Here is a 27,205-nt window from a genome sequence, read left to right on the forward strand (position 1 = left end):
GAAGGGAATGAGGGTAGTGTCTCTTCTGCATGTTTGTTTTTCAGTTGGAGACCACGTTAGTGAGGTTTATGTGGGTTTTGTTTTTTTGGTTCTCCCTGATGTGGCCCCCAGTGGGTCAGTGGCCCCCAACCCAAAAATGTTCCCTTCCCCTGCTGTAGGAAACTGAAATTACTGTCACCCAGGGTGCAGGGCAACATGCTTACAATACAAGAACACTGGAATGTCCCAGTGTGCATCATTGGTGCTGCTGAGACAAGAAAGCAGCATCCTGACTTGTAGTCCTGAGCTGGAGCCATAGTCTCCTTATTTCAAACTAGCTTTCCGTGTATCCGTTGCACCTGGATCACTACACTGAAGCCATAAAAAAAAAGCCACATTCTTAATAGGACAATAGTGGAGCTGTTGATCCAGTAGAGGATCCTGAGCCCTAGAGGCACTGGGAGTTTGAGGGTCAATAGCACTGAAGCAGGCATTATTGGCCCAAATACAAAACCATGTACTCAGCCTGTAAAGGAAGTTACAGTTGAGTTGTATGTCTGGTTTTACACAAGTTAAATACATCGTCACAATGCTTGATAAGAGTCCCCACTGACATCATAAATCTAGATGTCAAAGCACCTTGGAGAATAATACAAATTACATTTTTTAAGTATCGTATACCTCAAGACTACAATTAGTAATGTGTAATGAACAGCAACAGGTAAATATGGTTGACCACATAAAGTGAGTGCTCAGTCTGTGGTACTGCACTGAAATTAGAAATACCTGACCTAGCTTGCGGGTTTCAGTTGTAGCAGTAGCTCCCTGTGTGTTATTAGAAAACAGAATCACAGCTAGGGTATAAGAGCTGACAGTCTCCCTTGTCTGAAGTGAGATGTGAGGGCACAGAGAGAATCGGTAACTAGTGAAGATGAACAATACCTTTAGCCTCAGAGGGGGAGCCGTGTTAATCTGTAGCTTCACCAATAACAAGCAGTCCTACAGCATCTTAAAGGCAACAGATTTACTAGGTCATGAGCTTTTGTGTAAGTGGGTCTTACCCATGAAAACTCATTACCTAATTAAATGAGTTAATCTTTAAGGTGCTACATGACTGCTTGTTATTTGCGAATATCTTTAGCAACAGGCTTGTATTAATACCACTGATACTTACTGAATCGCACTTCAGACCAAGTCCTGCTACTGTACCTGGGCTACAGCGTAAGTGCACTGGAAGCTAGGGCACTCTGGATTGTCATTGGGTTGGTTGAAATACGAGACACAATTAAAACTATGCAAACTTATTTAATGGCTATTTACTACCCAGAGAAGATGGCGTAACGTAATTGTGGTTAGCAAAGCAGTGATGCTCAAAAGCTGAGCAATGGGGTGGGGGCAAAGCCATATCTTGCATGCCCCCGCCCCCAAGAACTGCTAGTTGTGCATCTGCACACCCTGCTCTTGTGAGGGGGTGCACAAACCCCAGCAGCTGTTCCATGGCCATGGGAAATGCCCTGCTCAGGAGAGAGGCTGGAGGAAAGGGTGGAAACTGTCGTTGCCAGAGTCAGTCTGGATGAGAGGCCCTTTTCCAAGTGCTTGTTCTGGGCTGGGCCAGGCCAGCATCTGGGGCAGGGAAACGGATTGGCACAGAATATGGGCCAGTGCCGTTGGCTGGGTCAGCTGTCTGAGGGGGACTGGGAGAGGAGAGTGGTGTAGATGTGAGGTTGGACATATCTTAGGGAGAGTTAGTGATATTCTGAGGCAGGAAGCTGAGTCCTCCCCAGCTGCTTGGAGAGGCCAGTTCCCTCCACGTGTGGGAAGGGAATGGCATCTCATCTGCAGCTGTCACTGTCCCTGTGGCAAAAAGCTGCTCACATGGCTGGGGAGGGTGCCACACCCCTCAGCAGCACTTGTCCTCTGTCTCCTTCCTGTTCCGTGGCAGGGCAGCCCCTGGGGCCTCTGATCATACCGTGGGGCAGCAGCCAGGATGAGGTGTGCCCCTGGGAAGCCCAGGCTGAAGCAGTGCTAGGGCAATGGGTTAGGCAGGGTGTCTCAGCTCAACCTTACCTTCCACTTTGGGAATGTGGCCTGGCAGCTCCCTGCTCCCAGCCTCAGCTGGGTGTGTTTGGACTGAATATGGAAAGCTGACCCTTCATTCTGAGCACCAGCCATGCACCAAATTCCAGACTCTGTTTTGAACTCCATGGCTGTGCCTGTCACCCCTTTGCTGCTCTCACCCCACTATGCACCTGGAGACAGCAGCACATACAGCCAAGCCCATAACCCATGAGCAGCCAGCACTGGGAGCTCATTCTGTGCCACCTTCTGCAGCTAGTGGCCAGGAGACTTGGCTAAGAATTGGGGGCAAAGGGGAGAGGGAGAAGACAATGCACCATCTATGGCAGTGGGTAAAACTCATGAGAGGAAGGTGCACCTTTGGATGGCTGCCATGGCATTACCTAAGGAGTCCTGTCCAATCAGGTGCCTTTTATCTGACCTGAGCTGTGTGGCTACTTCTCCAGCCACTCTCCACCTTTGTGCAAGTCCCACATCCAACATATCTGCCTGGGCAGTGGGAACCCGTAGCCCTAAGAGGCTCCCATGAGTAGGTCCTGATCTCCCGACAGGGCACTGTGGGGAGATGCCATGTTCTCTCTCCTTGCTGGGGGTGGGAGGGAGCATGCTGGCAGAGCCAGCAAGTTTCATTCCACTGTTGAATTCAATTCCTCATTACCTGGGAACCCAGAGACCAGGTTTGGGGCCACCTGCTGATTCATGCAGCTACAAAACATCAGCTGCAGCATCTCGTGCTCTCCCTGCTGCTTGGAGTGTGGCTTTGCAGCCCTTTCTTATGATGGTGCTAGAGAAAAGTCCAGGCCCAGACTCTACACTGCCTGGCTGCTACGGAGCAGTGAGACCCCCATGGAGCTGGCCTTGCATAACAGGAATGGTTCTGCAGTCATGGGCTCTCCCCAGCAGATGGGGTTGCCCTCTGCTGACAGCTGCCAAGCACCTCTGGCAGGGAGCCTAGAGAATTGCCTAGAGGCTGCCAGCTCCATGGTGGGGCATGCACCTGGCTACCTGAGACCCCTTTGTCCCACACCAGAGCTGCATGTCAGAGGCAGCCCCTGGAGCTGGCTCTCACCTTAATAGTCACGGAGCTGGTTAAACCTGGATGTTTTGGCATCCAGAAAACTCCCTCTGGTTCCTGAGGTTCAGCCACTTGGTGCATTTCCTGCAGCTCAGATGCACAAACACTTGTCATGGTCATTTCACTCTTCAGTGTCTCTCTCTTCCCCACTCCTTGTGTGCTGACGCAGTGCTGTGCAAGACTGTGGGGGACGACAGGTTTGTTTAAAAAGAAACTCTTCCCACTGGCATGAGAGTGCTGAGCACATCATGGAAATGTGGCACCCTGTTTGTGATAGCTTTCTAGTAAATCTCAATTTACCTCCAAATTTGGATTTGTGAGTGCCCCTCTAGGACATGCTGTTATCGTTAACCATTCTGCAGCTGCTCCAGCTAACGCAGACTCTGGCATGGCCTCTGGCTGTCTACACTAGAAATGCTGTAGTGAGGCCATCGTAGCAACAGGGAAGGTTCTCCCCTCACTTACCAAACCCAGTAAGACCAGAAAGGCGATCACTGCATTTAGTCGTGTCTGCAGCAGGGCTTAGGTAACCTTAAGTATTGCGTACAGACAAAGAATGTCCACAACAGCCTGTCTGATCACAGAAGAAACAAGCAGCAGCCACCGTCCTTACTTAGAAATCCCCAGGCCTGCCCCTCCAGCGAGCTCTGCCCCAGGCATCCACTGCCATGCAGGGTCATGCTTCTGCCAGTCCTCTGCCTCTAATATGCAGCCTGCAACCTAGATCGTGGCCTTTGTGTCTGCAGCCACGGAAACCCTGGTTAATTTACCTGGGGTAGTTCTGACCAGTCATGTGGCCCAACCTGGGGCAATCTGCAGATGTTCTTACTATACAAAAGGGCCCAAGTGTTCCTTCTGTTAAGCCCAAGGGAAGGGCTTGACAAAATTCATTGGCCTTAATGAGATGTGTGGCTCCTGGACGCCCCAGCTGGCCATTAGCACCGTCCAGAATAACTGTATTAACAGTTAAACCGGTCCTGCCTCTGTTCCCATTGCTCAAAGGCTTCTGGGCCATCTGTTGTGTGGTTTGCTCCCATGTGGGGATCATTTCTCTATCACAACAACTCTGATCAGGGCAAGTCCAACCCACATGCTTCACTGGGAGTTATTTTCTCTCTCTTCTGGAGAAAGACTACTGTGGAATGAGACTGCGCCTAAGACTCCAGCTGCCAGGCCCCACACTGAGCTGTGACACAACCATTCTAGTCGAGTTCCTGGGACGTCATATCTCCTTCTTGGCTCACGAGAGCCATTATGTGCACTGGCCACAAGGCTCTGACACCTGCCAGCACAGAGTTATCTTTCAGCACCATTACATATAATGAGCTCCTCAGGTCTTGTGTCTGCCTTACACCCTGGACAAAGGAAAGGGAGCCAAGATGCTGTTCCACAGGGGTTTCTCATTCCTTAGGCATGATTAACATCCTGCTTGGAAAGTGCTTGGGGCACTGTTCTGAAGGATTCACTTCTTGTGTGTCTGACTTGGCCTGGTGCTCATAGCATCATGCCGGGGCTTGTGAGGCTAACTGGGCATGAGCAAGGGAGTGACACTGAAGACTGGGAGGTTCTCACAGGTGCTCAACTGCAATGCTGCTACATGTTCCGTGTGTCCCAGTGCTCAGTCTGGCTCCCGTTCTGTACACAGGGAGCTGCACTGCATGGCCAGCCCAGCAACTATGTGTACTAAATGTGCGAACTGAACTGAGACAGAGCATGTAAAGCTGTGCAGCCTGTTCAGCTGGCCCTGGCAAGCACCTCTCCCTAGAAACTGCTGATGCCATCTGGACTCATCTCGGGCCCCTCTCATGGGTAAGTGTGGGTGGAGATGCTGACACTGGAAGTGCAGCCTGGGACAGAGAGTGCAGAATGGGCTGGCCGCTCGAGCACTTGGGGCACATACTGGATGTTGTGCTGTTACCTGTGCTGTCTCTCTCCCTGGTCTTGTGTCTGGCCATAGCACAAAGGTCCTCAAAGGAGCATGGTCCCATCGTATACAGCATGAACGATTCATACTTGGTCAGTCAGGGCCTGTCCTGGCTTCTAAAGTAACATTGCTCTGTGGCACCATCGCATCATGGCCTAGGAGCCTTTCACAGGGGCTGGTCCCCCATGGGCAGGTCTGGCTCAGACTCTGCAGGCTGGCGCTTCACTGTGTCTGCTCCAGAACTCTACACACTGCTGCCAGCTGCTCTGTGCCAGCAGGCAGGGATTACGACCGGCCAGCCTTCCATGTGCCAGGCTCCTGGGGCCTCTGGCTCTACCTGGCACCAGGCAAGCTGTGAAAAAGCCCACTCTGGCGTCCAGGTCTCTCTCCAAGCACACCTTCAGCTCTTACCCTGAGCAAGGATTGATGTTGTTCATGGGTACAGTAAGGCAATGAGCTGGCTCCATGTACGGTATCTTTCCCAGACAAACCCATCAAGCTGTGCCCCACGTATTGCTGTTGGGGCATCTTGGATCCCCTGGCCAAGCAGCATGATGCCTGTCACTGAATACAACACACTCCCACAGGTCACCAGCAGAGGCACTCAGAGCAGCTCAAGGCCATTAGTTCATCTTCCCAATGTCCCTGCAAGCAGAAAAGAGACAAATGATGATCACTACCTCCCATGTGAGAATGCAGCCATCTCTGGCTGGAATATAACCACTGTGAGCAAGGCAAAGTGGCACTAGGCAAAGGTCAATGGGCAGGACGTGGAGAACACGCTATACATTGGAAATGGCAGGGAATGTGGGCAGGAGCTGGGCTTCACTTGGGGTTAATGCCTGTTCCCCCTACAGAACACCCAGGGATCGCTAATGAGAATGCGGGATCAAGACTTTGGGGTTTGCTGCTGCTCATTTGAGAGACCTGGGTTGTCTGGAGTGACTCACTACTGTCTGCTCATAGTGCGCGGAAGCCCTGTGTCTGTACCGCACAGGGGAAACGTTTCCCATCCCCCAGCTGCTAGCAGCACAGGCGCTCTGCTCTTTTCCAGCGTCACATGGCAGGTGCCCAGTCGTAAGTGCTGCAGAAGCTGACTGGGGAGTGGGGTGGGCAGGAGGAATACCTCAGGAAAAGGAGATGGAATTTGTTTGTAAATCCAGACTGTGGATAGCAGACAATGTTCTTCCTTTACTTGTAACCTTACGTAACCCTTCTGCCGGAAGGAGCTGGCAACCAGGGCCAGGTTCAACATCTAGGGGTTCCCTTTCATCCATCTCAACAGAACCGGCTCAAGCGCCCACCCGGTAGCCTGGGAACTTCACACATTCCTGGGCGCCTCAGAGACACAGTGCTTCCCCACTTGCAAGCACAGAGTCGGAGTGCAGAAAAGAACTTTTAATAAAAGAGGCAGAAAGGTCAATTAGCATAAGCTTGGGAAAACACCACACCCAGATTTCATAACCAATCCTCAACTAACTGTCCAAGCTCAAATGCATTGAGCAATGTCCTTGGTCTCTCAGGCTCACCAGTCTAATAGTGTAAACAGCCAATCCACACACCCAACTTTCTCCACACCCCCAATTCAAATGCCCCACTTACAACTTAGTCCAGTCCGTGTAGGCACTGACACCTCATGCTGATGCATTCCCTCATGGACCCAAGACAATGCCACTTTTGCACTGGTTCGGCATTCTGCTTGCTCTTACTGGCCGTCCTCCGGACACGCCATCCATCCATCCACTGCTCCTCCTACCATCCGTCCACCGGTCGCGCCGTCCACTTCTCCTCCTACTGGCCATCCACCAGTCACCTGCTGGTCACACCATCCATCCACTGGTCCTACTACTGGCTGACCGCTGCTCACACCATCCACTGCTCCTCCTACTGGCCGTCCAAGCCATCTGTCCACCAGTGGGGGTTTGGCCTGAGGCAAAACCCTGTGATTCCAGCTTAGTGGCCTTAGCTACCACCCTGTGATTTCAGCTCACAGCATCCACCAAAGTAGAGTCTCATACAAGAAACAAACACTAACATACAGCTCTATGTTTTAACAGGTGGCAAGGACTAGTCAAATCAGGGTTATAACTATATAGCCAAGGCTCAAGCAGACCCAAGGTACTCAACTAGCTGGCTCAAGACATATCCCTCCTCTTCCACTTTACAGTGCTTTAAATCAGGGGAGCCCTGTGAAATCCACATCTTATGCAGTTATGATGACCCGCCCTGTCCCCCACAACGACTTGAAGCACTGGTGAGATTTCACAATTCTTATACTGAGTGTTAGCATAAATTGTGATTTTACAACAATGTGTTTACAATAGACAAAATCTCTTTGCTTCCTTGCTACCCATCAGGCTTTCTTTGCAAGGTATCACACATGCACACCTTTGCATTCTCATGCAAATGATCTCTGGGAGATACGTTCCTCCCAGCCTTAAGAGCATTGAGTTCCTGCTGGCACATTCCTTACACTTAAGTTTCCAACCTCTTCCCCCTGCTGGTGTTTGAATCTCTCTCTCCCACTCTGTTACACGAGTTTCCATTTGATTTACTGTGCTCAGGAGTGCACTGCAGGGCGGGTAACCCAGGGGACTAGGTGGCCTGTTTCCAGAGAGGTGGCAGATGGATGTACACAGAGGGGCTGGGTCTACACGTGTCCCTTCCTTTTGAAAGGGGCATGTTAATGAGCAGGTTCGAAAGATGCTAATGAGGCGCTGCGATGAATATGCAGCGCCTCATTAGCATAACGGCGACCGTGGCGATTCAAAAGTGTGGCTTTTCAAATCACGCGCCGCCTGTGGAGACGGGACCTTCCGAAAGGACCCCCCCAGTTTTCGAAAGCCCTTCTTCTGATCACAGATAGGAAGAAGGGCTTTCGAAAACTGGGGGGGGGTCCTTTCAGAAGGTCTTGCCTCCACGGACGGCGCGTGATTTGAAAAGCCGCACTTTCGAATCACCGTGGCTGCCATTATGCTAATGAGGCGCTGCATATTCATCGCAGCGCCTCATTAGCATCTTTTGAACCTGCTCATTAACATGCCTCTTTCGAAAGGAAGGGGCACTTGTAGACCCAGCCAGGGTGTGCACTAGGCACTCAAGTGTAACAAAATGGGGGTACAAGTTGACAGCCTGTTGCAGGACACAGTGGGGTACAGGGACCCTGGAGCTTGTGTTCATTGATGCAAGGCCAAACAGGCCATTGTCTGACTGAGAGGCAGCCTGCCTTGCAGGGATAGAGTGAAGGAACCCGGCTTCAGCAGTTAAACTCTAGGGGTGCCCATGACCCCACATGCCTCACCTGCAGTCTGACCCCCAGGTCCATGCAGACCAGAGGCCTGTGAGAATATAATGCCTACAGCTGCTCAAGAAAAGCAGCCCAGCTTGATTTAAAACTTGCTAGTGCTAGAGCCTCCACTACAGGCTGGGTCAATTGTCCCCTGGTTAATTGCTCTCACAGTTCCACTTTCACGCCACATTTCCAGCTGCATGTGTCGGGCTTTGATGTCTAGCCTTTGCAGCCTGCCTGACCTTTCCTGGCTGGGCTGGAGAGCCCCTCACCCAGTATCTTTCCCCCAAGCAGATAGCCCCTGAGCGTAGCATATTGCTGTCACCCCTGTTAGCAGCAGCCGGGGCAGGGATTCCTTCCTTGGAGTGGGGGGGCCCAGCTGGAGTCTATCTGGCTGCAGCGAAGCAATTCACCCCATCCTTTGGGTAACCCTGAACCAGCCTCCCAGCACCTCTAACAGCAGTGGGGCCCATCTCCCTCCGCTCCATGCAGACTCAGAGGTCAGAGCTCCATAGGTAGTCTGCCATGTCCGAAGATGACGTCTTGAGCTTGCACAGACTCATCGGCTGTGGACTTGCATGTGGCTGAGAAGTCCAAGCTTTGAACTGCATGGGCATTCACAGTGGGGGCAAGGGAATTCTCCTGGCTCTGTTAGTGCGGCTGCTGCTGCTGTTTTCTTCCTCTCACGAGCATCAATGAGGCATACGCATTGCTGCTCTTCAAACTTGTCACACGTGTGTTGTATGAGGGCATGCCAGCCTGTTTGGTCTCTTGCATGCTGCTCTAGCTGATCTGGTTTTAAACCAGCATGAGCAATGTTGGCCTTCACGCAGTCTTTACACCTCTTGCAAGGCCTACCTTGATTCCTTTTGCCCTGGGAGAGTTCACTGTAGAGGAGTTGCTTAGGGATTCTTGACTCCTCCATTCCTATGACATGCCCTATCCAGCGAAGCTGGGCTTTCAGAAGCATGGCTTCGATGCTTGTGGTTCCTGCTCTGTCCAGGACTTCCAGGTCTGTAACTCTGTCCTGCCACTGAATGTGCAGTATTGACCTCAGGCTGAGTGCATGGAAGCACTCCAGCAGTTTTGTATGTTTTCTGTATAAGGTCCAGGCTTCACAGCCATACAGGAGACTGATCAGGACTACAGCCTTGTACACTTTCAGTTAAGTGGACTGTCGGATATTGTGCTGATTCAACACTTGTGCTCTCAGATGTCCTAGTGCCCAGCTGGCCCGGCAGATTCTGGCATTGATTTCTTTGTCAAGGGAGCCATCATTGGCTATCACACTGCCAAGGTACTTGAACTCCTCTACCGTTTTTAACTCTATTGTTCCTTCAATAAAGTTTGAAGTGGGGAGAGCAGCAGATCCTGAAGCAGGCTGAAACAGTACCTTGGTCTTTCCTAGCCTGATGGTCAAACCAAAGAGGCGAGTGGCATCAGCAAACTTGTTGGCGATGAGCTGGAAATCAGATTCCTTGTGTGCCATAAGTGCACAGTTGTCAGCAAAAACGACTTCATGGATGAGCCTCTCAATCGTCTTGATTTTAGTATTCAGATGACGAAGGTCGAAAAGTGACCCATCTAGTCTGTATTTTATGTAGACTCCAGGGTCCAGGTCCCTAACTGCGTGACTGAGGATGCATGTGACAAAGAGGTTGAATAACACTGGGGCCAGCACGCGCCCTTGCTTCACACCACTGGATATCTCAAATGGATCTGAGGACTCACCATTTGAAAGAACAAAGCCATTCATGTCATCGTGGAACAGGCGTACGAGGTTAATGAATCTTCTCCGGCAGCCAAGTTTTGACAGGATAATCCACAGGGCTTCTCTGTTGATGGTGTCAAACGCCTTGGTCAGGTCTATAAAGACAGCGTACAGATCCAAGTTCTGCTCTATACACTTTTCCTGGATCTGATGAACAGCAAAGATCATGTCAATGGTGTTGCGGCCTGGGCGAAAACCACACTGTGCCTCTGGTAGATTCTCCTCTGAGATGCTGGTGATCAGACAGCTGAGGATGACTCGAGCCATGATCTTCCCAGAAGCACAGAGAAGGGAGATGCCCTGGTAATTTCCACAGTCAGCTTTGTTGCTCTTGTTCTTGAAGAGCAAGATGATTGTGGTATCCTTAAAGTCTTTGGGCATGTCTTCTTCTTCCCTGATGCTGATCAAGATGTTGTGAAAGGCTTCAAGTGACACTGGTCCTGCCACCTTGAAAATTTCAGCAGGGATACCATCCATCCCAGGGGCTTTGCCAGAGCTGGTCTGGCTGATTGCCTTTTTGACCTCATCCATTGTAGGGGGCAGGTCAAGACTGTCTATTGTGGGTTTCTGAGGGATCTGGTCTAGGGCCACAGGGTCGACAATGGAGGGTCTGTTGAGAAGGTTGCTGAAGTGCTCTATCTATTGTTGAAGCTGTTCAGCTGGCAGTTATACCCTCACAGCAGTCAAAAAACAGTGAAAAGAAAGACGATATTTGCAGCATGGAACGTTCATACCTTCCTGGACAGGGAGAATGCTGTGAGGCCTGAGAGAAGAATGGCCGTCATAGCAAGAGAACTGGCACGTTATAACATTGACATAGCCGCCCTGAGCGAGACCAGACTGGCAGAAGAAGGATCTGTCTGTGAATCAAAAGGAGGTTACACCTTTTTCTGGAAAGGCAGGCCAAAAAATGAAGACAGAATCCACGGAGTGGGACTTGCCATCAAGACATCACTTCTGCACCAGCTTCCTGACCTACCAACTTACCATCAGCGAGTGTCTGATCAAGCTTCGCTTCCCCCTCAACACCTCTCACCATGTTACAGTCATCAGCGCTTACGCCCCCACACTGACTAGCAGCAACAAAGCAAAAGAAAGTTTCTATAAGGACCTTGACCATCTTGTGAAAGCAACTCTTCCTAGTGACAAGCTTCTCCTGTTGGGTGACTTCAATGCCAGGGTCAGCAAGGACTGTAGGACCTGGAAAGTGGTGCTGGGGCATCATGGTGTTGGTAACATGAATGCTAATGGCTGCCTTCTGCTGAGCTTGTGTGCAGAAAACGACCTGACAATTACCAACACTCTCTTCAGGCAAGCCCATAAATACAAGACTGCATGGATGCACCCAAGATCAAAACAGTGGCACCCGAATGACTAGCTCATCAGTAGCAGGCAGGACATTTGAGATGTTAAGATCACCAGGGCCACGTGGGGAGCTGAGTGCTGGACTGATCATACGCTCATCAGATCAGTCCTTATGCTGCACATCACACCACTGCACCGCAAGAAGCTCAAGGCTGTCAGACCCTCCTTCAACATTGGGAAGCTGCAACATACTGGTCATCGTGAGAAATTTGCAGCTTGCCTTGACGAAGTGCTGATGTCCCATGGACCTCTGACTGGAGACCCAACACAAAAGTGGGACCAATTCAAAACCCTGGTGACAGAGTCAGCCAAGTCAACACTAGGACTGAAAAAGAGAGTTCACCACGACTAGTTTGATGAAAATGACGAAGCCATCATGAAGATCTTAAAGGAAAAACAGAACGCATTTCTGCTACGGCAAAACAATAATTTCTCAATCTCCAAACGTGATCATTTCAAACAGCTTCAGAGCCAGGAGCAAACAGCACTTTGCAAAATGCAAGATGAGTGGTGGGAGAGTAAAGCTGATGAAGACTCAGAGGTCAGAGCTCCACCTACTGGCTAACTGACACCCTTTGCTGTGGTACTAGCTGTCTCCAACCCTCTGGCATCCAAATACTGACCCTCACCTGCACACTTGCAGGCCACAGTGTGACTGGGTGGAAGAGATAATAAGCTTTTATTGCACCAGCTTCCCCATGTACACTGAGCTCCCTGGGGCTGGGCCAGGTACACCGGCTGCGCTGAAGATTTGAAGAACTCTACCCAAGCTCACACCTGGGTCTCTCTCATTAAAAAAGCTAGTCCAAGAAAAGATCTTACCTCCCCAACCTTGTCACCCTCCTGTCCCAGGACCAACATGGCTGCCACACCACTGCATACAAGTCCCAGGACGGCCAGTTTGGATGTATTGGGCTGCTCCACTCTCAGAGACAGTCGTGCAGGTGAGTTTCTGGGGCAGTCTGTCCGGGTCCTGCTCTGCTCCATGGACTGCTTTGCTCTGGCTGGCTCCCAGAATGGCTCAGCTCCTGCTCTGAGGCAAACAAGCACAGTCCTCACCTCCCAGTTGAGGGGGTCTTGGCAGTGGGGGCACATACAGTCATTCTACAAGGGCGGCTGGGCTGGAGGACCAGTCTTCCTGTCAGTTCAACATCCAGATCTTCTGCAGACTGCTGTGAAAAGGGGGTGGGGGTGTAGCTCTGAAATGTGCCTTAATACAGCACTGTGCTCACATAATACAAGGGGTGTCATTTGAACATGGCACCCCATGCTTTCCTCGAGCAGAAGGTGGCACCAGGGCTTGGGTCTCCCACTAGTTCTGTGGGAGACCTAGGAGTGCCTACAGATTAGCACTTACAACTGTGCAGGACCCCATGCAGTCCTGAATCTGCAGAGTGGAACAGTAGCTCTGAAAGACAGGAGCTCCTCCACTCAAAGCAGCAGCATATTGACTCTGGAGTCTAATTATGCCAATTTGGCAACTTCTGGCCAGCTTCACAGAAACTCTAGTGGCTCTGGGATTGTGGGCAGAGCATAAGGAGAACAGAACCACTTTCCTCCTTGTCCTCCCCGCTCCCATGCTCAAGCCTCACACATGAGTCATCCAGGGCTGTCACTTGGGGCCAAACTCAACTGGAGTATGTCACCCCTCCACCCAAACCTGAATTCAGGCTCTCCCAGTAGTTCCAGCTGGGATGCAGCTTCTGGCAGGGAAACGCCTCTTGCTCTTCCAAGCACCACAAGAGGCTTTAGCCTTAAATGCTTTTAGCTGTAGTGCCTAAGTTATTCATCATAGACCTGAGGGCCCTAACAAGAGCTTGTCCATTGCTGAGGGGTGCACAGTTACTTCTCATTTTCAGGTTACCCTTCAGCTCTGTACTTATCTCCCTGCTCTGAGCAACCACACATCACAGAAGGCTGCTATGCCTAAGAAAGGAAGGGCTGGAGGGGAGTACTCAGGGTGGGAGAGGAAAGGGCAAAGGGAGGATAAAGTGCCCGACAGCTGATCTAGAAGAGCCAAGGAGCCCATGTGTTCCCAGGCTTCCCCTCATTAGCCTGTGCTGTGCGGGTGACCATACCCATCGTTAATGACACAGGCTGTTCTGCACTGTCCCCCGACCCCCACCTGTAAGAGGCTCCAGCGTGTATTTTCTGCTGACAAGAGCTGCCAGGCGAGAGGCTTGTCAGGCAGCAGTTAATGTTTTGCAACAAACATAGATCTGTGTAACTTCAGAGGAGGGGAACAGCTGCTTTTCACAAAAGTGGGCTGGGGGCTTGAGGAGGGAAATCTCCAGTCACATGAAAGGTAAGTGAAGAGGAAAGAGGGAAATAACTCTGCCAGCTCTATTGTTCTATGATTCTATGACATATCAATACGGTTCTACTTAAATGGAGAAATCACGTTTTCCACGTTGATCAGCAAATTTCATAGCAGGGTTCACATAGTTGGACATTCTGCGCCACCCTTACTTCTGCATGGCTGCTGTATGTGGCATTCCCTTCAGAACTGGGTGCTTGGCCAGCTGCTGTTGCTCTCTGGCTGGCCAGCTCCGAAGACAGAGCAGAAGCAAGGGTTGCAATGCTTACGATAGGTCTGTGACCTCCACTTTTGGGTTGGGACCCCCACTTTGAGAAATGTTGGTTTATATAAAAGCCAATGATCTCATCTAGCATCCAGGAATCGCTGGAGAGCTCTCACAAGCATCCAACCCAGCATGGAATTGCTCTGTTCCAAAAAAGCAAGTGCGTCCCCCAGACGAGTAACAACAGTACAGCGGCAGTAAGCAGAATCTCGCCAAAAAGGTTCATTACTTTGCACATAAATGGTTCTGTTTGAATCAATCCCCTACTGGCTAGGCTATTTAGTGTGAGTTGCATGTTAATCTTTTTCATTGGCATATAGGCCTGTGTGTCACATAAGCTTGAGAGTCACTGTATTGGAGCAATGATTAGGGAAGGGAGGCTAACTCACAGGGCAGCTCACTTCCACCCAGGCCCCTGTGAAAGTCACTCCTTCCACTCTACCCAGGACTAAGGATGACACTAAAGCCTTGTCCTGTGAGGAGCAGCTGCCTGTTGTCCCTCATCCCCTCCCACGGATCACCAAACTGGATTACAAACTGCCAGTCAGAGACATGGCTAAGCTGTACCTGGCCTCAGCCGCTCCTGCTCCCCTGCAGCTGACTCCTTCACCTGCCTGGGCAGGGCTCTTCCCCCTGCACCAGGCTCTCCCAAGCAGGCGTCAACCCAGAACTGCAATGCCATCTTCCTGGGCACAGAGCCTTCAGCACTTAGGGAATGCCACTAGTTCAGAACATAACAGGGCCCCTCCTTAGCAGTCCGGGCTACCACAAGCACATTGCCCTGTCCTCCACTCTTCTGCCCCAGCTGCTAGTCTCATAGAAGAGAACCAAGTTCAGGGCCTCAAGCCTTATCTCCAAGGGCCTCGCTAGCCTGGGCCCAGAGAATCAAGAAGACCGACTAAGGCCCTGGAGGTGTCGGGAGACGGGGCACTACGGCGGACAACTTCATACCTCTGGACCCTGGAATAAAGCTTATCTGTGTGAGAAACAGAACTTTCTCAGTCTGGGGCTGATTCCAGCCTGTGCAGCAAACTCCCCCAGAGACTAAGGCCTACCTCCCTCCTGCTCCCAGTGCCAGAGGCATTCCTCTGACTGTGTCTTCTAATACACATATAGCTCTGTGTGTATTAAAACAAGCCAAACCCAAGGAGGGCTCTGCATAGACATCTCTCCCTCGCTGGGACAGGCAGGCAGATGTTAAGTCACTTGCTCAATGCATGGCCGGAGGGTGCTCAGGCTCTGCTGTGATGAGTGCAGTAGAAAGGTAGAACATATGCACACACATTTCCCACTTTGCTCTGGCCATCCGCTGCCAGCAAAGGGTTCGGTCGTCTCCTCCATACCTTGGCTTTTGCCATATTGAGCCACTCCTTGCACGGGCCTGGGTAGAATGACACTCCCTATTCCAACAAAGATGTCACCCCGCTTTCATGCTGCCTTTGGGCTGTGAAGGCTGCCAGGCTCTGAATGAGTGTCTGATCTCACTCTCGCTTCTGTGGCACTACATCACCTGCTTCCTTGTGCAGACAGCCCTGCAGCACTCCACATGACTCCGCACACTGGTATCTTCTCAACCTGTGATTTCAATGGAAAATCCTAGAATCTCCAGCACTTGTGTTACTGCTGTGTTTGGAGTTTCCAGTTGCAGGTGAAACTCGTGTGTGCTGAAAGAAAGGGCCTTGACATTGGGGTCCTGCTGTGACTGTTCCTGTTTGGGGAGCAAGGACCGATGGTGTGGATATTGGCAGTGGGCAGGAGAACTTTCCTGGGTCAGCTGCTCCCTCTGACTGCTGATTTGGCAAAGGGGTGGCATTTGTCTCTGGATCTCATTTCTCCTAATGAGACTCCTCACCAATAAAAGATTAGTGCCCTAGATGTGTAATGCAGCATCTCATGCACTAGGCCCATGCAGTGCCTAGCTGTGCGGCTCTCTGGTAGCAGCTATAACTGATTTTCAGACTAATACCCTAACAGTGGAGTCTACAACCAGCCACCAGCATCTCCAGCTGATTCACTGACTTGGGTTCCTCTTTGCTTTTGGACAGTTTTGCTCCCTTGAGCTGGATTCTGGCTCCGTTCCTCGCTGGAGACACTTATAAGGAATTAGTAAGTGCTGGTGAGGGACTTGACTTTAGTTTACACCTGTAGATTTTTCAAGTGTCACTTTATAGCTAGGATCCTCCCCATTTCTCTCTTCCACAAGATAAACTGTGCCCCCACCACGCTATCTGAATTTACCTGGGCCACTGTGATCAAGCAGGTTTCTCAACACGCCTCTGTCCTCTTGGTGCAAAGCAGCGCTATCTGCTTCCCTCTCCTAATAAACGCTTCTTCTTGGTGCTGATTTTTTATTTTTTTTCCCACAGCAATTTCATAGGCTTTTGCCAGACATTCTGGAATCAGTCTGTGTTTTATAAGCAGCTGTTCCACCTGATTTACTGGTTGTTGGACAGGCCTTTGTTAATTGACTTCATTAGGCTGTTATCACTCTGTTGACATTAGATATTCAGTGTGGAGGAGCAACAAGGGGGCACTGAGGGAATGTTTCTCCAGACTAGCAGGTGTTTTCCATTTAATGCATGTACACATTGCTAATATAATGATTGCTTTCTTCTTTCTCCAGCACCAAGAACTTCCTTTTTGCTGAATGAAATCCAGCTGATGGGAATAAGGGGATTTTGAAGTTGGTGGAGTCCTTTCAAAAAGGACCCCCGTCTGGATGAGCCACGCGGGAGCAAAAAGCAGCAATTTCAAAGAGCCATGGATGGCATGCTAATGAGGTGTTGAATATGCATTTTGGTACCTCATTAGTAATTTTTGATTTGGCCATTTGCATGTTTTGTGCTAGTGTAGACATAGCCAAGATGGCATCTGCTTCTTCCAGTCAAATACAATAAGCATACAGAGACAACAACAATGCTGTTTCAAACAAACACTGTAAATGTGAAATCATATCAATGAAATAAAACATTTAATTATTTTTCGCATCTTAAGCATACTGATAAAGTTTTCAGCTTACCGACATTTTACTGCAATTTCTGCTGCTGAGTTTCTTTGGAGTTCAGTATTTGGAACAGGGTTTGGCAACCTGTGGCTCTTTAACGAGCCCCTTGCATCTGTGACCCTTGCTGCTGCCTATTCCACCTATGGCTCTGGAGGCAGCCGCCATGTAAATGGAATTTATTGATGTAAAAATAAATTCCATTTAAGCAGGTCTGCTCTGGAGCCACTAAGCTGTCTTCCGCAGCAGGGAGCCTGGGAGTGAATACTGGGCAGGCAAGGACCACCCCACATGGGCTTAAGTCAGCTGGCAGGGGAGCATGGGGAGGGGGGCTCAGCCTGCCCTGTTGGAGCCATGCAGCCTGCCAAGGAGAAGGGGGCAGCAGGGAGCAGCGGGGGAGGCTGTGGCAGAACTGTGCATTGAGGTGAGTTAATCCTGGGGGCAAGGGGAGGTTAGGTTAATCATGGGGGCAGATGGAAGGAGGCTGGGGCTCATGGTGGTTAATCCTTGGGGTGGGGGGGAGGGAAGTTGGGGCTGAGGGGGTTAATACTGAGTGAAGGAAGTTGCAGCTCAGAGGGCCTATGCCTGGGGGTGAGGAGGAAGGTTGGAGTTCAGAGGGGCGGGGTGGGGGTTGTGGGATGGGGAAGTAAAGCCTGGGGACTGGGAGCAGATTTGGGGGCTGAGGTGGTAAAGCCTGGAGATGGGGGTAACAAATTTCTAACTGGTACAAATCACTGGGTGTGCATTGTTAAAATAGGGGCGATAAAAAGCACCCTTTGACATTATTTATTAAGGACTGTCTTGTATTCACATGCATTGCGGCTCTTGTAACTGAATTTGAAAAAATGGTGCTTCTTGTGATTTCTGTTGCAGACCCTGCTCTGGAAAGTAGGCTGTTTTCATTTTCAAGCAGGAATGCAGACTTTCATTGTTCAGTTGTCTTCTCGGTTTGCTTTTTATGAAATTCTTATTTGAAAATGCTTGAACAGGTAAGTAGGTCCAAAGATAGACAGGATACCAAATGCATCTCTCTTCATGTTACTATAGTAGTAGGCATCCTTCGATCCCGAGGGATCATGGGTTTGCGCCCCATTTGGACTGATTCAAGCAGCATCTTCGATAGCTGTGCAATCCAATGCGGGAGTGGCAGTCCTTTCCGCATGGTGAGCAGCAGGAAGCAGATGTCGCTCTGGTATCATGGGCACGGATCTTCCTGAGGGCTCTCCTGTCTTCCACCTCCTTCACCAAGGTAGTTTCATACATAGCAAGAGCTTCCTTCACTCCCTGTTTCCAGGCGTGCCTGTCTGAGGCGAGCGAATGCCAGGTGTTCACACTGAGCGAGAGCGCGGACGTCACGCTTGCACGTGTCCTTGTAGTGCAATTTAGGTCACCCTTTCGGCCTCTTTCCAGATGCCAGTTCACCGAAGAGGAGGTCCTTCAGTATTTGGCCATCCATCATGCGTGAAACATGGCCCAGCTAGCGCATACACCTCTGTTTGAGAAGGGTGAACATAGAGGTGGTGCCTGCCCTCTCAAGCACTGTGCTATTGGGGACCTTGTCCTGCCATGAGATACCAAGTACGCCCCTAAGGCAGCACATGTGGAATGTGTTGAACCGCTGCTCTTGTTTTGAGCGCAAAGTCCATGTTTCACTGGCGTACAGCAGTGTGCTCAAAACACAGAATGTGTAGACTTGCACCTTGGTGTGTACAGTGAGCTTATTGTTAGCCCGTACTCTCTTCGTCAGCCTGGAGAACATTGTGGCTACTTTTCCAATGCGCTTGTTGATCTCGCTATCAAGTGACAAGTTGTCCGAGATCGTTGAGCCTAGGTACACAAACTCATGGACGACTTCCAGTTCGTAGTCTAGCACGCTGATAGATGGCTCGTTACCCATGTTTTGGCCCATCACCTAGGTCTTCTTTAAGCTGATTGTGAGGCCAAATTCCATGCATGCATCTGCAAAGCGAGTTATGAGTGACTGCAGTTCCTGCTGAGCGTGAGCAGCAATAGCTGCATCGTCAGCAAAAAGGAACTCCCTTAGATACTTTGTAAGTACCCTGGTCTTCGCTCTAAGCCTCAACAGTTTGAAGAGGTTGCCATCCATTCTCGTGCGGAGAGAGATGCCCTCTGTAGCAGTTCCGAAGGCATATTTGAGCAAAACTGCAAAGAAGATGCCGAACAGTGTTGGAGCCAGCACACACCCGCTTCACTCCGCTGAGAATCTCAAAGGGTTCGGATGTGGATCTGTCATATACGACGGTCCCCTTCATGCCTTCATGGAAGGCCCTAATAATGCTGAGCAGAGTTGGGGGACAGCCGATCTTAGCCAGAATCGCGAACAGACCCTTTCTGCTGACGAGGTCAAATGCCTTGGTCAGGTTGATGAAGGCAATATAGAGGTTTGTTCCGCTCCCTGCACTTTTCTTGTAATTGCCTAACAGAGAAAACCATGTCTATGGTGGACCATTCAGCTCTGAACCTACACTGAGACTAAGGGTAGACTCTCTCCGCAAGAACACCGAGCCTTTTCAGAACAACACGTGCAAATAGCTTCCCCACGGTACTGAGAAGGGAGATGCCGCAATAGTTGTTACAATCGCTTTTGTCACCCTTGTTTTTGTAGGCAGTAACGATGTTAGCATCCCTCACATCTTGCGGTACGCTGCCTTCTCTCCAGCATTGGCAAAGTATTCCATGCAGCTCTGAAATTAGGGTACTGTTGGCACATTTGAGGATTCTGAGGGAATACCTTCTTCCCCTGGGGCTCTTCCAGGAGAGAGTGCTTTTAGCGTGTCGCTAAGTTCCTCCAAGCTGGGCTCAGCATCAAGTTCAGTCATGGTGGGCAGAGGCTCGATGGTATTCAGGGGTCTCTCTGTAACTACGGTCTCTCCGGCGTACAACTGTGAGTAGTGTTCCACCCAGCATTCCTTCTGCTTGGTTCTGTCCTTCAAGAACTCGCCTGTGGCTGACTTAGATGGGGCAGTCTTTCTTTGTGATGGACCAATGGCCTGCTTGATCCCATCATACATTCCTCGCACGTTACCAGTGTCCGCGGCCTGCTGAATTTTGGAGCAGAGTTGGAGCCAGTAATCGTTGGCACACCGCCGAGCAACCTGCTGCACTTGACTCCGAGCAGACCGGAGCGCCTGCAGGTTCACCTCACTGGGAGAGGACCTGTATGCAGCCAGTGCCTGTCTCTTCTTCTCAATCAGGGGCGTCAGCACTTCAGTGTGGGCTTCAAACCAATCAGCAGACTTGACTGTCTTCTTCCCAAAGGTAGATATCACAGTATTATAGATAGCATCCCATAGTTGTTCCCATCTCTTGCTGATAGCCGTGTCGTCTGGGCAGGGCAAGGCCTCTTCAAGTGCTTGGACAAACTTGTATACTTTTGAAGGGTCACAAGTCTTGCCAGTGTCAATGCGCGGCCTCCCTTCCTTTTTGGAGCGAAAGAATCTTCACGGCTGGATGTGCACCTTACTACACACAAGCAAGTGGTCAGTGTCACAGTCTGTGCTGTGGTAGCTACGTGTCACCCTGGCATTACCTAAACGGCTGCGTTTGGTGAGGACGAGGTCAAGCTGGTGCCAATGTTTCGATCTTGGGTGTTGCCACAAACCTTTGTGCTGGGGTTTGACGTTGAAGAAGGTATTGGTTACGCAGAGGTCATGTTGGGAACAGAGTTCAAGGAGGCGCTGTCCATTTTCATTCATCTTCCCTGTTCCAACCTGTCCCAGACAGGATGGCCAGCTGTGGTGGTCGCTGCCAACTCTGACACTGAAGTCGCCAAGGATGAATAGCAGCTCATGGGAGGTATCTCACTGATGGCAATGCTAAATTCATCATAGATTTTGTCCTTAACTTACTGGGCAGAAGTTAAAGTAGGCGCATAGACGCTGAAGATGTTAACCATGCCCACTGGTGTTTGAAGCTGGATTTTCACCACTCTCTCAGTTCCCACATTTGGTGGTATGACTGAGCCAACTAGGCTGTTTCTGATTGCGAAGCCAACACCGTGTTCCCTGGTCTCTTCTGGAGGCTTCCCATGCCAGAAAAAGGAAAAGTCCTTCTCCCTGAGACATCCAGAGGACGATAGCCTTGTTTCCTGGAGGGCCACAATGTCCATCCACAGTCTTCTCAGCTCGTTGTTAATGATTGCTGTCTTCCGGGGGTTACTAATGCTCTGTAGGTCTTCTGTAAGGCCCAGAGTCATGGTCCTTACATTCCATGTGCCCAGCCTGAAGGCTGGATTATTTTGTTGCTTGTTTGTTTTGCTGGTGTAAAGTTAACGATCCACCTGTCGGTGATTCCCTAAACCCCACACACCCAGTGGAGCAAGTGGACCGTGGCGAGGCAGCACCTACTTGGCTGGGGGCTGCCCAGCTTGAGGCGGGCGGTAGCTGCCCAATGAGATCCAAAGACCTCTCCCACCGTCGGAAGCAACCCCTAGCGCCTCACTGTACGCCAATCGAGTGCAGTGGCTTAATACCGGTAACTGCTGCTTCCCGTGTTGTGTCACCTCTGAGAAAGCAATGCTGGAGTGTCCTCTCCAGGGCACAGGCCTGGGCAAGTAAGTTTGAAGAACCAGCTGATGCCCAGCAGCAGGTTCCCCCTCTCCATGCCACTGATGTAATCCAAGAGAAAGGCAAAAGCCAGTACAGCTTGGCACCAATGTCGTTACAGGAGCTGCCAGAGTGAGATTGAGCACAACCTCAAACTGCCTTAGGGGCTCCATCTCCGGATTTTTCCTCAGGGTTTACTCCCAAAGCCTTTCCCATGACTAGGTATCGCTGCAAGGCAGTGGAGGTTTTAAATCAGAGTTTCCTTCTCCTAGGTGGGTGGCCTTCCCAGGCTGAGGAGCCCCAACCGCCCGAAGCAGCTGGTTTTAAGGCGTCAGTCACCCGCCTTCGCCCCTTCTCCTGTCAGTGCAAACAGTTTTGCCGGGCTCAGAAACTAAGCCACACATGACGGCCAGGAGCTGGAGTTCGGTTGACAGAGGCTATTGGAGACGCACGCTATGGGAGCATTTTATAGATAGTGGGAGCTCATCCCCACTACCCCCCACAGCTAATGACCACCTTTGAAACTCACGGCATCCTTTGAAACTATAGGCATCTGGTAAAGAATTCCAAACTTCAAACACAATTTGATCTCATTTTTTCAGATCAAACATTTCAGTCCATCTGTGTTGAAGTGCCAGGGTAGATTTCTGCCTTTCTAGATGTTCAAGTTCAGTCACCAAGCCTTTGATTTAGAAGTCCACACGTCCTTTTCCTGCAAAGCAGACAACTCCAGTTCTGCTCAGTCCACTCCCGTAAACATTGAAAAGTTGAGTGCAGAGGTATCAACTTCAACGGGTTTCAACACAAATGACGAATTTGCCTTTTCCTTTCTAAATTCATTAAATTGTCCCACAAAGGCTTCTTGCATTTTCAGTACAGTAGGGTCGCAACGTTTGTGAGGGCTTGGTGTTGAGAAACCCCTGACCACGGCCCAGAGGTGAAAGCTGAAGTCAGCCCCGCCTCTGGCCATCCCATCTGCATGCGCAGCTGGTAGTGCTTGAAGAGCTAGATGAAGGGGTCCCGTACACTCTCCCCCTTGAGTAACTTCTCAGCAAACCAACAGTTGAAGCTGGTCATACTTGGCCTTCAGCTCCATGCACACCTCCCCCACACTGTTCATAATGGAGCCACAGGCCCAGGACAAGACCATGGCTCACATCACCCCCATCACTTGCTCACAAGGGCAGCATTTCCAACAGCTGCATTTTGTTGGCACACTGGCACATGCAGTGCAATAGCACATGCCCACTGAGCTAAGTCCCCGGATCGGGATCTGTTTGTGTTGGGGGAGGGGGAATGAAATTGATGTGGGCCCCACGCTTCAGCTGCTGCATCAGGAGTGCATCCTTGGGAGGAGTCTTGCATGGGGTGGCCTTTCCTTAGGCAAGCCACTTCATGCAGGTTTCTTTGGGAGGGAGTGATGGCTTGCAGGGGGTTTCAGCAGACCCACGGCGGAGGGGCTAGGGGAGACACCTTCTGCCCCGGTACCACACAGGGGAGGCCAGGGTCCGTGAATAATTGAATTTGTGAATGTTAAATTTGCGAATCTCATGATCGTGCTGTATCACATTTTTTAGGTTTGTGATAAAACAAAAAAAAGCAGTCATGTAGCACTTTAAAGACTAACAATAATTTATTAGGTGATGAGCTTTCATGGGGAGACCCATTTCTTCAGATCTGGAGACAGACTATCTCCAGATCTGAAAAAGCGGTTCTGCTCCATGAAAGCTCATAACAAAACAAATTATTTTGTTAGTCTTTAAAGTGCTATGTGACTGCTTTTTTGTTTTGTTAGGATACAGACTAACACTGCTACCCTTCTGTTACTGTTCAACATGCTAGGTTCACAATGTTGAACTCATACTTTGTTGCCTCTTTGAACTGCTTCAGTGACAGGAAGTGAACCAGTGAGCCCATTTCAATCTCTCTCGCAAAAGATGTTGTTTTTTTCTCAGATGATAACACCTCTTCTAAAAGCAAGAGAGCTGTTTCCCTTTCCTTGTAGCCTTCTGTTAAGACCATTTAAATAAAAGGCAAATGTAGCCATTTTTCTGCATGAACATCTTCACTTCTTCCAAATAGGCTGCAAAAGAGCAAGCACATTTCCCCTGGAAAGCGACTGTACCTTGTTATATTGGAAAAGGTCAAAATATTGCCAGTTGACCTCTTTAGAAAGTGTGCAGAACTGCCAGTGGTTCAAGCCTTTTGCCATTATCTTGTTGAGGATCTGCATTACCAGGGTCATCACTTCTGTGATTTCAGGTGAAAACATTTGTGCACAGAGTACTTGATGAATTATGCAGTGAAATATCACATTGTAAGCCAGCATTTTCTGCAACAGAGAAACATACCCCTGGTGTGCCCCTTTCATACTTGGTGTCCCATCAGTTGCAACTGAGATGATATGGCTGATGTTTATTTCTTTCATTTTTAGGCAGTCAATGACAGCTGAAAAAAAAAAATCATCCCCTTGTTTGGCCTTTGAGCAACAGCAACTGAATAAGATCCACTTGGGGTTCTTCAGAACTCACATTCCCTCTGAGAAGAGCAACTTGGGTAACGTCATCGACTTCACTTGACTCCACACAACCAAGACAGAAGACCAAGGCTGCATTAGTGTCCTTAATCTGCAGGCTAGTGACATCTGCGGTCATTTTTAGAGATCTATTCCTCACCATCTTTGCAGACAATGACAGATCTCTAATTTTCTGAACAATTTCATTTTTAAAATCACTGTACAGCTTCTCTAATACTTTGATAAACCACACTTTTATATATGTGCCATTTGTGAATGAGTTTCTTCATGTCACGATTTCTTAAGTTTCCACAAAACTAAGCACAGCTATGCTACTTGGTGATTTCACCCATTTAAAGAATGTGTTCTTACTTTGCTCTGCTTTGCATAGCAACTCCTCCACAGCTTTTTTTCTGGCATCAACCAGCTGGATACTGTTTGGCAAAAGTAGTGTGTTTTTTGAGAAAATGCCCATCAAGGATGCATTTTTTTTTTGTTGCTGGCAAATTTCTTATTACAAATGAGACAGAGGGAGCCCAGCTAAACTCAATGGCTGTGTCTACACTAGCCCAACACTTCGAAATGGCCATGCAAATGGCCATTTCGAAGTTTACCAATGAAGCGCTGAAATACATATTCAGCGCCTCATTAGAATGCCGGCAGCCATGGCACTTCGAAATTGACGCAGCTTGCCGCCACGTGGCTCATCCAGACGGGGCTCCCTTTCGAAAGGACCTCGGCAACTTTGAAATCCCCTTATTCCTAACAGCAGAAAGGAATAAGGGGATCTTGAAGTTGGTGGGGTCCTTTCGAAAAGGAGCCCCATTTGGACGAGCCACGTGGCAGCAAGCCACGTCAATTTCGAAGTGCTGCAGCTGCCGGCATTCTAATGAGGCGCTGAATATGTATTTCAGCGATTCATTAGTAAACTTTGAAATGGCCATTTGCATGGCCATTTCGAAGTTTTGGGCTAGTGTAGACATAGCCAATATAAATGCAAAAGACTGGATAAATTCAGTTTGAAATTCTGTTTTCATCTTTGATTTTCCTCTTTTTTTTTAAGCCATTCCAACCCCACTTTAATTATGCCAATTTTACGTCCCATTTAATTTCCAGTTTTATTTCTTAAAACTGGAGTTGCCCTTCACATCAAGAATACCGTAAGCTTCCTTTCCCTTTTCAAAATCAAGACTTCATTTGCAATACAATCAAAACACAGACACAATATCATACCCCACAATGCACTGCACACATTAAAGGGGGAACTATCCAGTGTTTCAAGATCATATATAATTTGCTATTTAGATATGAGTCGCTCAGTGTTGGGCTTTCAGACATTCACAGTTTATCTAAAATAATCAGGATGCTTTTCCTTCAATTTTGGAATTACAGCATCAGGAGCAACAAAGCAGTCCTCAAAGAGCTGCAAGTGGTTCCGGAGCTGCAAGCTGCAGACCCCCCTGCACTAGGTGCATGATGATATGCTCAAACAGGACCTTTATAATACAGATGAGCACTAACGGTGCCCTAAACTGGTAGGATCCTGACATGGTACCACTCTGTATGTAAACTGGCCGACAAAAAGTATCATACCTCAGCAAAAAATTCAGAATTTTTCTTCACCCACCTAATTCTTTAGCTGTGGAAATGGTTAACGAATGTGGCAGGCTGCACCATGCAGTCTGTTTTATGATAAAGGCCAGAAACAATTCAGTCTCTTTGGGTTTAAGAGCTTCTCTTCGACAACCACATAATTAAAGATCACAAAATATTGAGCTCTGATGGTGAAATACAAACATACTAATTATGGCTCATTCAATAACTTTATTTACTATCTTCCTGAGGACCTTCAACAGTAGCTCGAGTACATCAAAATTGAGGGTGAGTGCTAAGCAAGGATGTCATTGCAGGCTTTCCTACCTACAACTGTCCAGTGCGTTGTTATAAAAAAAGAAGAGCTGGTGCTCAGCAGGTTCCCTGTCCCCCAATCCCAGCCAATCCTGTGGCTGGGGCTGCTGAGATGCCGGTACTCAGTACCATTAAGTACTCACACAAAAAAAGCACTGCAGCTGACAATGCAGGGTCATAGCAGCAACTGTCTGGTTTTCCTAGATCTACAAAATACTATGATAAAGCAGGTCTTTGCCCATGAAAGCTTATGCTCCAAAATATCCACTAGCCTGTAAGGTGCCACAGGACTTCTTGTTGTTTTTGAAAATACTAGGGAAGAACTCCCCTTCAAGGGACTTAAAAAGCTTTTTTGGCCAACACGTAAATCTCTTTATAGCTTTAAGATTCAAGGGGTATACTCACGTTGCTTGGTATTTACCCACTTGAAAGTAAGAGTAAATGTAGCAGGTTTCAAATAGCACAGAGATCCTGACTGGCTCAGTTCTCTATTACAGAACCACTGAAAGAGGCTGAAGTTTCAAACGAAAGGATTACTGCCATCTCAGGAACCCCATTTGCGACTGTCAAAATCAAAGTCGTTTGTATGGGCCACGAGGGCAGGTGGTGTCGGAACTAGACGTCCTACCACAGCGCCTGCCTTGAAGAGGTTTCCATGATGTAGAGGGTTTACAGCTCGCTTCAGTGGCTCCCCGGCAGCCCCACACGTAAAGGGGAAAGAAAGGGCGGCGGCTGCGGACAGCCAGTGGAGGGGAGAGGGAACAGGCAGCCAGGCGCACAGCGGGTAGGAGCAGTGGGCAGCCAGGCCTGTGCAGATGGGAGGCCTCAGAGGACAAGCAAGCAGGCGAGATGGCGGTGGAGAAGGCTGAAGAGCGCACGGAGGCCGCAGAACACGTGCACGCATTGAGGTGCGTAATGGGGAGAAGTATAGGGGGGCGCGCGGAAGCACCTGCGGTGGCTGGTACTGGATCCCAGCCAATCAAGGCGCGTGACCCAGCCGCCCGCTAGGCAGCTCCCACTGCGTCACTGTTCGCTCGCTCCCCGGAGACCCGCGCGCGCTAACCGCCGTCTTGCTCTTTAAAAGACAGCTCTGTCACGCGCCGGCGCGAAGCCGTTGCGGTGGACGCCATGCCTCTCCTGTCACGTGGTTTGGAC

The 27,205-nt window shown here is 49.7% G+C and overlaps 1 long non-coding RNA gene across 1 annotated transcript; it reads right to left on the reverse strand.

The window, feature by feature from the left end:
• Positions 1–644: 644 nt before the first annotated feature.
• On the reverse strand, positions 645–27,110 carry LOC142022593 (uncharacterized). The gene is made up of 3 exons (XR_012647994.1): positions 26,456–27,110; positions 5,049–5,699; positions 645–3,311 (listed from the first exon to the last, which is right to left on the reverse strand). It is a non-coding gene; the product is annotated as an uncharacterized LOC142022593 (long non-coding RNA).
• Positions 27,111–27,205: the final 95 nt, after the last annotated feature.

Source organism: Carettochelys insculpta, chromosome 18 (assembly GCF_033958435.1).
Source record: "Carettochelys insculpta isolate YL-2023 chromosome 18, ASM3395843v1, whole genome shotgun sequence".
Taxonomy (NCBI): Eukaryota; Metazoa; Chordata; order Testudines; family Carettochelyidae; genus Carettochelys; species Carettochelys insculpta.